Source organism: Megalops cyprinoides, chromosome 25 (genome assembly GCF_013368585.1).
Source record: "Megalops cyprinoides isolate fMegCyp1 chromosome 25, fMegCyp1.pri, whole genome shotgun sequence".
In the NCBI taxonomy this organism is placed as follows: domain Eukaryota; kingdom Metazoa; phylum Chordata; class Actinopteri; order Elopiformes; family Megalopidae; genus Megalops; species Megalops cyprinoides.
In genome coordinates, this window is record NC_050607.1 from 1,784,110 (window position 1) to 1,796,250 (window position 12,141).

Here is a 12,141-nt window from a genome sequence, read left to right on the forward strand (position 1 = left end):
TTTGGGGGTTTGCGTTATCTCCTTGACAATCATAAAATAGACAACAGTGAAGAAGTCACTGTTATCTGCACCAATACATAAGAATAGATTTTTTTATTCCGATGAAGCGGCGCTAATCTCTGCGTCGGCATTAATCTGCAATGGATTAAAATGAAATCAGTCCAAGATCTACATTAAACAAGCATATAGTATTGTGATGCTATTGCGAATCACACTGGCAGCGTGATCTGAAGCCCCAAATTCTTGTTTTCGCTCCAGAGGGGTGGGCAGAGATGTAAGTTGTTCTCTGGTGTTTTCCTGTTGTTTTGTTATTTCGTTCCCTGCCCTTGGTGTAAACTGATCCCTCCAGAGTCAGGCTTTGTACTGGAAAGGGGGAGGAGAATACCCCATTCTCTCCTCTTTCGTTCGGCGTCTCGCTCTCCTCCGTTCTTTTTTTTCTGAATTTCCTGTTTCAAATGTTACTCAAAGCGGATGTGAGCTGCTCTCACAGGTGTGTCTTCAGCTGAGCCACAGTTTGCGACGAAACACACCTGGCTTCATCATGTGATCCGGTACCTGGGCGTGGAGAAAGACTTTGGTGTGTTATGTGGGATTTTTTAAGTTGTCCTTGTCGCTTTTCTTAGGATTGTCCATCTCCGTTTCCATGGAATGGTGCTTTTTTAGCTACTCTCATTGGCTTTTGGGAGAGTAAGATGTGAACTTTTTTTATTATTGTGTATCCGGCGTTTATTTTTTGTTTTTATTTTCGAGAGAAACGAAATCTGGACAACTCGATTGTGCTCCCAAGTGCTTCCAAGGTGAGTTGAAACGATTCTGGGTTCAGTTCCTTCGGCAGGCGACCCAACAGCAGCGAGTTGAAGGGCTGTTTTCTGATTCGGATGCACTGCCGGTTCTACGTAGAAAAGGCATTGTTTCAAACAGCGTTTGACCGCAGATGGTTTCGTTAAACACTGTAATTGTGATACACGGATGTATACGTAGATACGATGAATTATAGGTTACATGATACTTCCGTGGAATACCGCGCCGCTGCCTCGGTCGACTTTTGCTTGTACATTTCGATGGGTGCTTATGTCTGACACTATGTTTTACTTTCGTTGTGACACTTGAGAGAAAACTTTGCTTCGAAAAAGATTTTTGTTTCAATCAAAACGTATGCTTATTGACATTAGTGTTTCGAACGAGATGTGGTGAAAAGAAGGGGTCTTTTATATTACCAACTCGTGTAGTTAGTATGCAGAGACATTCAGATGTAGAACGCCTACATCTCGGCTGATCAGGTTAAAAGCAATAGTCGTAGAACAGTGATAAAGCGCTTATTTAAATGAATTGTGATCCGGCTAACAGTTAAGTATATTTACGCTTTGCACTTGGGTGTAGCTGTATTTATGGATCCAAGCGGGTCTGGTTTTGTGTTGGCAGGCTTCAGTCATGCTACGGCGCGTAGACAGAGATCTCTGACATGTTGTGCACTCAAAAGAAAGCACGAGAGAAATTGCGAGAATGAATTTCCAACAAAAATATTTGCATGTGAAACTTGTTTTTGCGAGGACCAGTATCCTATTGACTGGAGGTGTAGAATATTAAAGTGACAGTCAATGATTTGCGTTGGCTTTGTATTCTTGATCTAAAACTGATCTGAAACGTTTCCAAAGACTTGGATTATTGCGTTTTAGCCACTGAGCTTGTGGGTATCTGAACTATTCCACCCTTTGACATTTTTCTGAAATTTGTTTTTTGCCCGGTAGTGATGGTTGTAATGGCAAGACTGTGCTAAAGACAAATTTGTGTCCTTAACTGTTACAGGACACCAGTATTCAGTTTTCAGTACATCTAGCAAAACATGATAGGTGTACTGATAGGTACATGGCAGTAATTTGTATACATGAAACATGATCACATTACTCGTAGTTTGCCAGGGTTGGGTTTGGATGATCTGAGCTCAGCTATGCAGCCAGCACCTTGACCCATTTGCCATGACACAGGGAGCTGAATGTGCCCCTGCATGTGCATGTGAAGTCACCAATAAGAGAGAGGATACTTTCCATGTCTCTTGACTGTCTATGAGCAATTTACAAGCTCGGTCCCGAGTGCACATGGAAACAGTGCTTCTATTCATCTGTGAATAGATTTGGGCTCGATTTGGGCTGTCAGTGCATACCCCTGTCCCTGGATCAGTTTTCATGTACGCCATGCATCTCTCGATCTGTGCTGTCAATGCACCCCCCTGTTCCTGGATCAGTATTTGCCTGTGCCCTGAATCAGCCCCCCACATACAAACGCACTGTAAATGGGACTCTGCATCCCAGAGGATTACCCTCGCTTAAACAACATTAAACAAAACATTCCTGTCATAGCAGTGGCAGGGTATGGGATTAGTGCAGCTCTCTGCCTGGGTGAAGGGATGCAAACTCCAACCTCAGCTGGGCCAGGTTTGTGCAAAAGAGCCATCTGTTGATGGGGCGCACACAGGCAACCTAAAACCAGACCCCTTTTCATACAGCAGTCCAACACTCAGCGTTTATCTGTCTCTCGCTGAGTAAATAGAGGCAGAGTTGCTTCCTTATCAGCGTAGTAACCATTGTCATTGATTTATCTCCTCTCGGTGTACACAGTAAAAAAAAAAAAAAAAAATACACCCTCATCTCTTCACTGATGCTTTTTTTTGTGTCGGTTTTGAAATAGGATATTTCCCTTTCATTCATAGATTAGCGAGAATGTATAGGGTAAACAACAGGCTTTCAATGTTGTTGATTTAGGCATATGCTAGACCGGTGCATGTTCGTTGGTTGATAAGCCTACAGTTGATAGATTAGCCTCTTATATAGAGCGGGTAAGAGGACTTAGGATTCGATATCTATCCATTACAACAGTCACACAGTCCTCAGGCTTGGACTTCCTGCTGTAATAAGTCAATAAGGTGGTGTTAGGAAACTGAACTTTGTTATGCCTTTGACTCACTGAGGTGCTAACCTGTTTGGGCCCATATGAATTCTGCATTGCAATACCTGGGAAACTTTCATTTTAACATTGCAGTCTTCACCCTCCAGGGGTTTCCACACAGCTCACGTTATTGCAGTTCACAAGTGGGTCGGTAAATAAGCTGCTGTGTGTGGACATGCATAATTAAGGCAGATAGGATTTTCCCTGCTGTTAACTATTAACAGAAATGTTTCTTTGTGAGCAAAATCTTTTTGGGTCTTTCTGCTGTGGTGCTGTGTGGGAGACCTGCAGCACCCCTGGTTAAGCTGACCCCAGGTTCTGAGGGTTTAAGGTGAGGTGAAGTGTGCACCCCTTATTGGGGACCATCTCTGTGCTTCTTATCCCATTTTATGAGCAGTAACCCTAAACTTCCCCCTCCTCACCCCCTTGGCAGTCACCGAGAGCTCCCCCACTCTGGCTGTCTGGTCAGCAGGGGGCTTTAGCCCTGTGGGGGTCCAGGGGTGACTCACTGTTTTTGGGACTGGAGGTTTGGGGGGGAGGGGTAGGGCTCAGGGAGGCCTTACTCTCCAGCTGGTACTCTGTCTCGTGTTGTGCTCCGTTTCGGGAAGGGTGAGATGAGTCATGGTTTAGGTGAAGTGACTGCTCTCTTGGTCATAACTGTTTAGGGGTTCTGGCAGGAGTGAGGGGTTGACTGGTTGAGGGGTGATGAGTATGGTCAGGGGTTCAGCGGTGGCCTTGCATTACAGCTTGGTTCTGGGCAGAATGTCTCAACCGACATGGGGAGTGTCTGAGAGGGAGGTACAGCCACGTGTCACTGCATTTTGGGGTTGTGTGACCATGTTGTGGTGTTATGTTACTGCATTTTAGAGCTGTGCAACTGTGATCTAGGGCTGTGTGACCATGTGTTGTTTTTGTGAAACCGCATTTTGTAGGTGTGAGACTGTGTTCTGGGGTTTTGTGACCATGTTTTCCTGTCATGTGACTGTTACAACACCTTGTTCTCTTGTTGTGAGACAGTGTTTTGCCGTCGTGTGGCCGTGTTTTGCCGTCGTGTGGCCGTGTTTTGCCGTCGTGTGCCTGTGTTTTGCCGTCGTGTGCCTGTGTTTTGCCGTCGTGTGGCCGTGTTTTGCCGTCGTGTGGCCGTGTTTTGCCGTCGTGTGCCTGTGTTTTGCCGTCGTGTGGCCGTGTTTTGCCGTCGTGTGGCCGTGTTTTGCCGTCGTGTGCCTGTGTTTTGCCGTCGTGTGGCCGTGTTTTGCCGTCGTGTGGCCGTGTTTTGCCGTCGTGTGCCTGTGTTTTGCCGTCGTGTGCCTGTGTTTTGCCGTCGTGTGCCTGTGTTTTGCCGTCGTGTGGCCGTGTTTTGCCGTCGTGTGGCCGTGTTTTGCCGTCGTGTGGCCGTGTTTTGCCGTCGTGTGCCTGTGTTTTGCCGTCGTGTGCCTGTGTTTTGCCGTCGTGTGGCTGTGTTTTGCTGTGGCTCGGTGGTGAGTTAGCTACCATAGCAGCCGTGCTCACACCCCGTGCCCCTCCCACGCAGAGGAGCCAGAGAAGCCACCGTGGTGCAACAGGCCTGCAAGGTGAGATCACAGTCATTCTCACATCCGAGACAGAGCAGCTGTCAGCACAGCCGAGGCGCCGGGGCTGATCCCGGGAGACCCTGGCCGAGGCGGCGGGGCTGATCCCGGGAGAGCCTGGCCCTGGTACCCCACCCTGCCCCCCCCCCACGCTGCTGCTCCGCTCCCCTGCGCTCAGACCTGTGTGTGGGGGAGCCACGGTCCCGCAGCCCCTCGCTGTATCACACCTGCAGGGGAAATGGCCTGTGTTTCACTCGCACGCTCTCACGGCACGGCCGGGCTACGTCACGCGGGGGTTTGAGACGCCCACGGGCGTGTTTAAGCGCCCTGCATTTAAGCCAGCCGCTTGACCTGCTGCCGCTGTCCTCACTGTGTCTGCTTCATGGCGATTTGCGTAATCTGGAGCAGATTCACGTGCTCTGAGGATTGCACTCAGTTTGCTTATTTAGATTTCCTGGACGGGGGAAACAGATTTTTAAAGCTCTTCTGGACTCAGAGGCAGTGTTAGGAACTTTAATTTCAGGCCACTCTAATGCCAGTCAAGTGCTACCTATTTAAACTGTTCCTCATGCCAAGTCGTTCGGTCCAACATTGACAGAGAGCGTGAAGCTTAATTCTGTTAAAGTAAACAGGAGGCCATGGCAGGATCCTCCGTAAATGTAATATTGCAAATATTACACACGTTTTTTGCCCCCACAATTAAAAAAAGAAAAGTTTTGTTGAGAACTGAGAGAGGGCTGATTCATGACTTTTCTGGAAAGTGGTCATTGAGTTAAGGAAGTCGTGTTACGGTTATCGACTTCTGAAGAATAACATGTCGCCTGATGTTGCCTGACGGGTATTCTCAGTGTTACTGTTTTTGAACACGAGTGTTTTCCTTTTTAATTTCCTTTCATTTGCAGCTATTTTAAATCGGCGCTCACGCACTTGTTAGCATAACTCATCCTACGAGCAGGAGCGACGTTTCCCTTAATCCTCGAACAGTGCGATTTCCTCACTCTGGGATTATTTTTAATTATCCTTACCACAATGCCGCTAATATTCAGCACTGCTGCTTTGTGTTAATGGAGCAGCATCAGTAGGATACTGATTCCCTTCAGTCCGTGTTTTGGGTTATTAATTTGGAATTGAAACTGGGCTGCAGCCAGGTCTGCTGTTAGCAGGGGGGCTGTGGGCTGGGCAGTGACAGATGCAGGGGGGGTCATCGCCGTGGCAGCAGCTGCTGATGAAGGTCAGTCCAACCTGAGAGGGCTGAACTGGCAGCCAGAGCATGAAGGAGAAGGGAAGAGGCCAGGGCAGGACACGCCAGCGCTCGCAAACCCACGCCCAGTGTCTGCTTTCAGATCCCTCTCCTGCTACAAACACAAGAAGCACGTCTGGAATCATGGGAAGGGTGCAGCCGGTGTAGTCAGATTCATACATGGTGTGTGTGTGTGTGTGTGTGTGTGGATATGCGCACTGTAATATAAATACAAAGGGGCTGAATAAATGCAAGAGATAAACATAAAAAGACTCAAATGGGAATTGTAGCAATGGATTGCTTATCAAGGTTTATGGAGAGCATTTTCGCTCACAGCAACATCAGGGTGATGTGATCTTGCTGTAATCTCACCTGCAACTGTCTGTAATTGTCACAGCCTGTCAGCGAATGTGTTCCCTGAACATCTGCTCGGGCCCATGGAAGTGTTACTTTCCGTCTTTGAGAGCAACATGCAATTAAGGCTTGGCAAACTGTTACTGGGTCAACATTATTTGTTTCTCATGTGTTTACTTATAGTAAATTACAGCGGAGGAGCTCCAAGTAGCGGCAGAGTAGAGGCCTCCGAAGAGTGCGTTCCCAGCCGGGTCCTGTTTTCCTTTGACGGAGCAGTGCAACTTTCTCACAGAGAGGCAGTTTTAAAGTTCTGTAGGGGTCAGCTGGGGTGTGCCCCGAGGGAGCGTGTCCCGAAGGTAAGAACAACATAGATAGGCGGCTGATTATTTACTCACCAGCAGGAAGGTCGTCAGTCTCCCCCAGGCCGCGCGGTGAGAGACACAGTGAAGCCCTGGAATCCCAGCAATGCCCATGCAGGCTGGGCCTGGAGGAAGTGCAGTCCACCCGAGCTGGGAGCCACAGCTAGGGGCAACAGAGAATGCACCTTTATTCCGTAATTGCTATGAAGCCGCTTCTGGCGGTTTTGTGTGATCAGCAAGCATGCCAATTAAATCGGTTGCGGTGCAAGGCAGTGCAGCCACGTTAGGCATAATTAAGTCAAAAAGAGCCAGCTGCAGATGGATGATCCTTATTAAAACGGGCAAGCCTGTTAATCCTGAAAACGAGGCTGGGGACCATCATCAGTTTAAAGGTAAGTTCCTCCCCCCGGTGTGTGGGCTGCCACTAGCAGGGACTGGGAGAAATCTCCTTTCTGTCAGGACCCATCCATGGATATGAAGCCACAGCCTGTCTCAAGCTTCACAAATACGCATGTTTGAATGTGTCAGGGGTGTGTGTCTTGGGTGTCTTTGTGCGCCGATAGCCATTGTCTCTTGTTCTGGTAAAGGAGTGATGTCATGCATTCATCCCAGCTGACTCATCCATACCCGCGGATCATTACAAAAGCCCCAGACTGCTCAGGTGTCAAATATCAGCACCTCATGTGACTGTGCTGAAAGTTTATCCTTGGATGAGATGTGTGTGTGTGGGTGGGTGTGGGTGTGTCACACTGTGGCCTTCATTTTCGGTATGTTAGTTTGTGTCTCTTTCCTTCTTTAGGTTAAATTTCAACATGGTTTGTTGCCTCGTCCCTTTCTGCCTGGTTTAAAGTCCAACCCTTTTCCCAGGATTCCCCCTGCAGCCAAATGATTAGCAACACTGAATCATACCGCAGCTTTTAGACAAACCCAAATGTCAGGTGACTCTGTAATGAGTGATGTCACAGTCTGCACGGCATTCCCAGAACACAATGACTGTATATTTGCATGAATAGGGTATGTGTGAAGAGCAGCTGTGCTCTTGGCTCTTTCTGCTTTTCAGTTCGTTTTGTACTTCCACGCTGGCTCGTCGGAGCCGTGACATTGGTCTCCGTGCTGCTCAGACTTTTAATTACTGTGATTAGCTGAAAAGGGCTGCGACTAGGGGGTCAGGGAACGTTATTATAGAAACCTTGTCGCTCGCTCTCGACTCGCGGCAGCCAGCGTATGCCACAGCAGTCACAATGTTTACAGCAAACACGCTGCCAAATTGGATCTCCGAATCGCACCACCATCCAGCTTTTTCCCTCTCTTTGGATGGGAGATGGAAGTGCAGGGTGTGCTGGTCCAGTGACAGATTGAGGGAGGTCTGGGAAGTAAGAAATGCCTGGCGTATTTGCTGTCTGTTTACTGATGCTGAAGGTAAACAGGCCGTAATATTTATCGCTGGAAAGTTCCAGGCCCGGACTACAGTAAATGAAAATGGGCTACTTTGAGTTCAGAATGGTATTTCCGTTTGTCTGAGGTCAGTGGGTGTGCAGGGAGCAGAGTTGGAAGCCCACCGATTCCTCTCTCCGACCCCCCCCGCCGGTTCAGACAGTGAGAGTGAAGCGGTGCTGTTCCACTCCATAGCTGCACCTCTTTGTCTGAAAGCTTTATGTGCCCTTTGTGCATTCTTCTGTGTTTTGTGGGTAATTAGTCATGTGGAATTAGTTTATTTTCAGGGTAATGGAAAGTCCCACTCTACTCTGACGATTTTTCTCATGTCTTTTCTCACTTTATGTAGACCATAGCTGTACGTCTGACTCGCCCAGAAAGTGTTGCAGAACACTGGTTTATGATGCTGCTGTTTGTTTTGAATGGCTGTGTTTTTTTTTTTCCCTGGCTAAAAACACTGTTGGTGGAAGTCTTTGAAAGGGGACGCTGAAAAAATAATGGCAGCATTTCTGTTTTCGTTGAATTGCCATCCTCCAAAGTGAACTGAAAAGATGGGCTTCTGTGTAGCTGACTCCTGAGAAGGCCCCCTGGGGGTTCAGAAACATGCATGTTCATGGCGGGTGGGCGTTGGGGAATAGGCTCGGATAGCCATCTGAGGTGCCTGAAGTGCATTCATGTAAACTTAGCCAGCATTTCTCCAGAGGCTCAGAATATGATAAAACTGGAGATGAAATCGACCGAAGCAGAAATCAAGTAAGCAAGGTCTGAAGCAATATTTAAGCACACAAACGCACTATACACTTCACTCTGTATGAGAATTATAGGCGTGATCTCTGCTTTTTTACTCTGCAATTATTTTTATACGGCAGAACAACCAGTACTAATGTAGTTAATATAATTTCCCAATCCCTTTCTGTAAGTCATGGTAATGGAGGAAAATGTATGGTTTCCATTGATGGCTGCTTGTCTGCTACTAGATTATTTTCAATGGCCAATCAGCCTGTTGCTCTGCATGCAAAATGAGAGCGAGACTATAACCGAACAGTTTTAATTACAGATCAGTCCGAGTGAAATAAAGTAAATACAAATCTCCGCCTGCTTGTGTTGTGCAGCCAGGATGATCGATTCTGGTCTTTGTTTTTTCTTCTCATCAAAGTGCGCTCTTCCAGGAATATAATCCAGACTCTGGAAGGCCAGCGCCCCCCTGCCTTCGGGGACTGGCCAGCACCATGGATCCATGAATTCCTCATAACACAATCTGTCAGCTGATCAATAATTTAATTCTATCAGCAGGCAAGCATGTCTGGGTCCAATCTCACCTGCGCCTCCTCTCTGACTCCCCTTAACAAGGTGGGAGTCGTGTCCTTGGGCTGAGGGATGTGTGTACTCTCTCCCCCGCAGGCGCTGGGAATCAAAAGCAGAATCTCGTTAGAGGTCCTGAAACGCTCAGAGGGGAAGTGGCTGATGTGTGTGATTAGCAGGGCCCTGGTGCTGTTCGGGGGGAGCGGGACCACCACGCCAAGCAGCCCTGGGCACCAGCACCACCACAGGTCACGGTCAACAGGACAGAGGAGTCTGCTCCCCCCGTTCCCAACGCAGTGCAGTACACCCTGCCCAGAGTACTGCTTACCACATCACTCACACACCAGCCTGCTCTCGGGCTCTCGTCGAGGAAGGGGGTTTGTTGTGGTGCCAGAAAGTTTTTGTTGTTTTTCCACTGATCCGCAGGCCTCTGGTGAAGGTGAAACTTCGTAGCGGAATGCACCTTTGTATGGATCATGCTGTGCTTTCACAATCAGTCCTGGTTATCTCTCCTCTCAGTCTCAGCGGCCGCTGCAAGGATTTCACTTAAAAAGCCTGTCCCAGACGCTGGACTTTTTTCAGATAAACAGGGCTTTTTGATGTGAAAGTAAGCAGCGTTGCCTGGTCCAGAAAGGCAGGAGGCATTGTCTGTAATCAGCAGCACAGAGCCCTCAGTTCCCAGCCCCAGTGGAGGAGCGATTGTGGCGGGATTGGCCCGTATCTGTGCTGTGTCGGGTCTGTGAAGTGCTCAGTGGAGACTGAGCAGCCTTTTGTTGTAGCGTCTGGGCCCTTCTCCTGGCCTGGGAGATGCTCATCTCTTTCTCTGCTGGAGGTTGGTGACTGGAGGTTGTCTTACAGATGCAATGCAAATGACAGGCCTGGCGCTGTTCAACCCCTGCGTGGACTTCTGCTAACAACCGCCCCTGCCGTACCTGGTGCGACTGTAAATTAGTACGCCGGCTCACAAAAGTTAAACATTACCCAGAATGTGCCGGCATGTTCTTTTGGGCTCAAGCCATTGCAGCGACGGAATCCCACAGGCTCACAGGCTTCTGAAATTTGTCTTTTTACTAAAAAAAAAAAGGAAGAAAAAAGAGTTTCAGGTGTGGTTGCTACTCCTTCCCGTCTTCTCATGAGGATAGATTAAGGCTCCTCCAAAAAAACACTATACATTTTGTTTGTAATGAATTGAGTAACTGGAGACTTGCTTATTTAAAGAGCACTGCAGAGTGTGCATTAACTGAAACCAGTTGTGTAGCTCTATTACCAATCAAGGGTTTAATTAATGATTAAAGGTGGTTGGTATTGGTGCATTGTAATTATCTGTTGGTTTTAATTCAGGAGTTTTTTCCATTAGGCTTCCCACATTCTCATTCAGTATGGTTTACTGTTCTGTAAATACGCAGTTTTAAGGCCTTTGAAAACCACATGAAGACAGTGTTTTTTTGTGTTTGGCATTGCACTTGTAACTAAACATAGAGTATAGAGGTTAAAGGGGGGTCTTATCAACGCCATTCAGTGGCATTTGTACAGCCACTGCTGCTCCCTGAAATGACTAACGTTACCCTGCCCTGGAGGGTAATCGGCAGACACTCCAGTTTCTCTCCACGGTGGCCTCTCTGCTCCTGATTGCCTGATAAAGGAGCTTTGTAGACATGTTTTCTCCACTACAGTAATCGCTCAGCTTTGGCCTACTCAAACGTAGACCTGATTTTTGTCCGTTTTGTGTGTGTGTTTGTGTGTTTTCATCAAAGGTGTACATAATTTGCTCCCATGTTGTGAATGCAAGGGAACTGTGTCATGTTGGAAACTTCAGGTGAGAGGTATTTCGTACCTTTGGTGTACATTTTCCTTCAAAAAACTTTTTGAAATAGTTTTGTTGAAGCCTTATGGGCTATGTTTCTATCCTTTTAATTTTTCCTCTAAATATGTTGTCATTAACTTTGCCAAAAAAGGAGAAAGATGAAAGGCAGCCAGTTTCATGCCAATATTTTCATTTTTCACAAAGTTGTTGACAGGAATTTGAGAACGCTTGCGAAGGAACCAATTAAAAATGTGTTTGCTCCCTGTGTACAGCTGCTTAATTAAGAGGAGAATGGCTTTTTGATCACTGTGGAGTGAGTCATGCTCACCCATGTGAGCACTTGTTGTTTTTGGCCCGCGTCGCAGTTTGGCATGTACCGGGTGGCCAGCGTGGGACAACGAGCAGCGCTACCTTCTCAACCACAGCTGGGCGAAGCAGGAAGGAGGACCGTAGGATGTGACCAAAACTGCAAACTCAACGCTGTTGTGTTAAACTCATCTGTGTTTTCTTCTCTTCTGAACTCTGCCTCTGCACCATTGTGTGACCACAAACAAAAATATTTGCACAAGGTTCCCATATTGATTTAACGTGTAGCCTCAGGATTGCCCTACATCCTACACACACACACACACACACACACATGATGCTGAAATCTCCTGGGTTCGATGGGTAAATTAAAGTCATGTTTATGCTCTATCCTCTAATTTTAGGGCCACATGAGCGATGCTGTCTGCTTAGCTTCAGTGGCTGTGCTGTATCTCTGATCATGAGGGTTTGAGAAACTCTGGAAAAGATGTGGATCAGTAAGTATCCATTAGTGTGATAACCTGCAGCGCACTGACGGTCACCTTGTGACAGTCACCTTGTGGTGCCCTGCGATAAGAATGTCAGCCTCCCTACCCTGGGATGCTCGTCTCTGCCATTAAATGCATGCTGCAGTTAACAGCTGGCTGCATGTGAGAAAACAGTGTACAAAGTGAGCGTCTGCCGTCCTGGAGATCTGCGCCGTAAGCTCTGCAATGCAGTAAGAATGAGTGTGCTGTCAGTCATTTCAGGTCATCTGTGAGCCAGCTGCTTAAAAATAAGTAAAATTACCCTCATGCACCTGACTTGGCTGGATGGAAAACCTTGCCATCC

The 12,141-nt window shown here is 47.5% G+C and overlaps 1 protein-coding gene across 1 annotated transcript in view; it reads left to right on the forward strand.

Annotated features, from left to right (window-relative positions):
- The first annotated feature begins 240 nt into the window (after positions 1-240).
- The window catches only part of LOC118771805 (plexin-B2-like), a 75,631-nt gene continuing 63,730 nt past the window's right edge, over positions 241-12,141 (forward strand). Inside the window, exon 1 of the mRNA XM_036519863.1 lies at positions 241-797. The gene's annotated coding sequence lies outside the window, so the exon portion shown is untranslated. The remainder of the gene's footprint in view (positions 798-12,141) is intronic.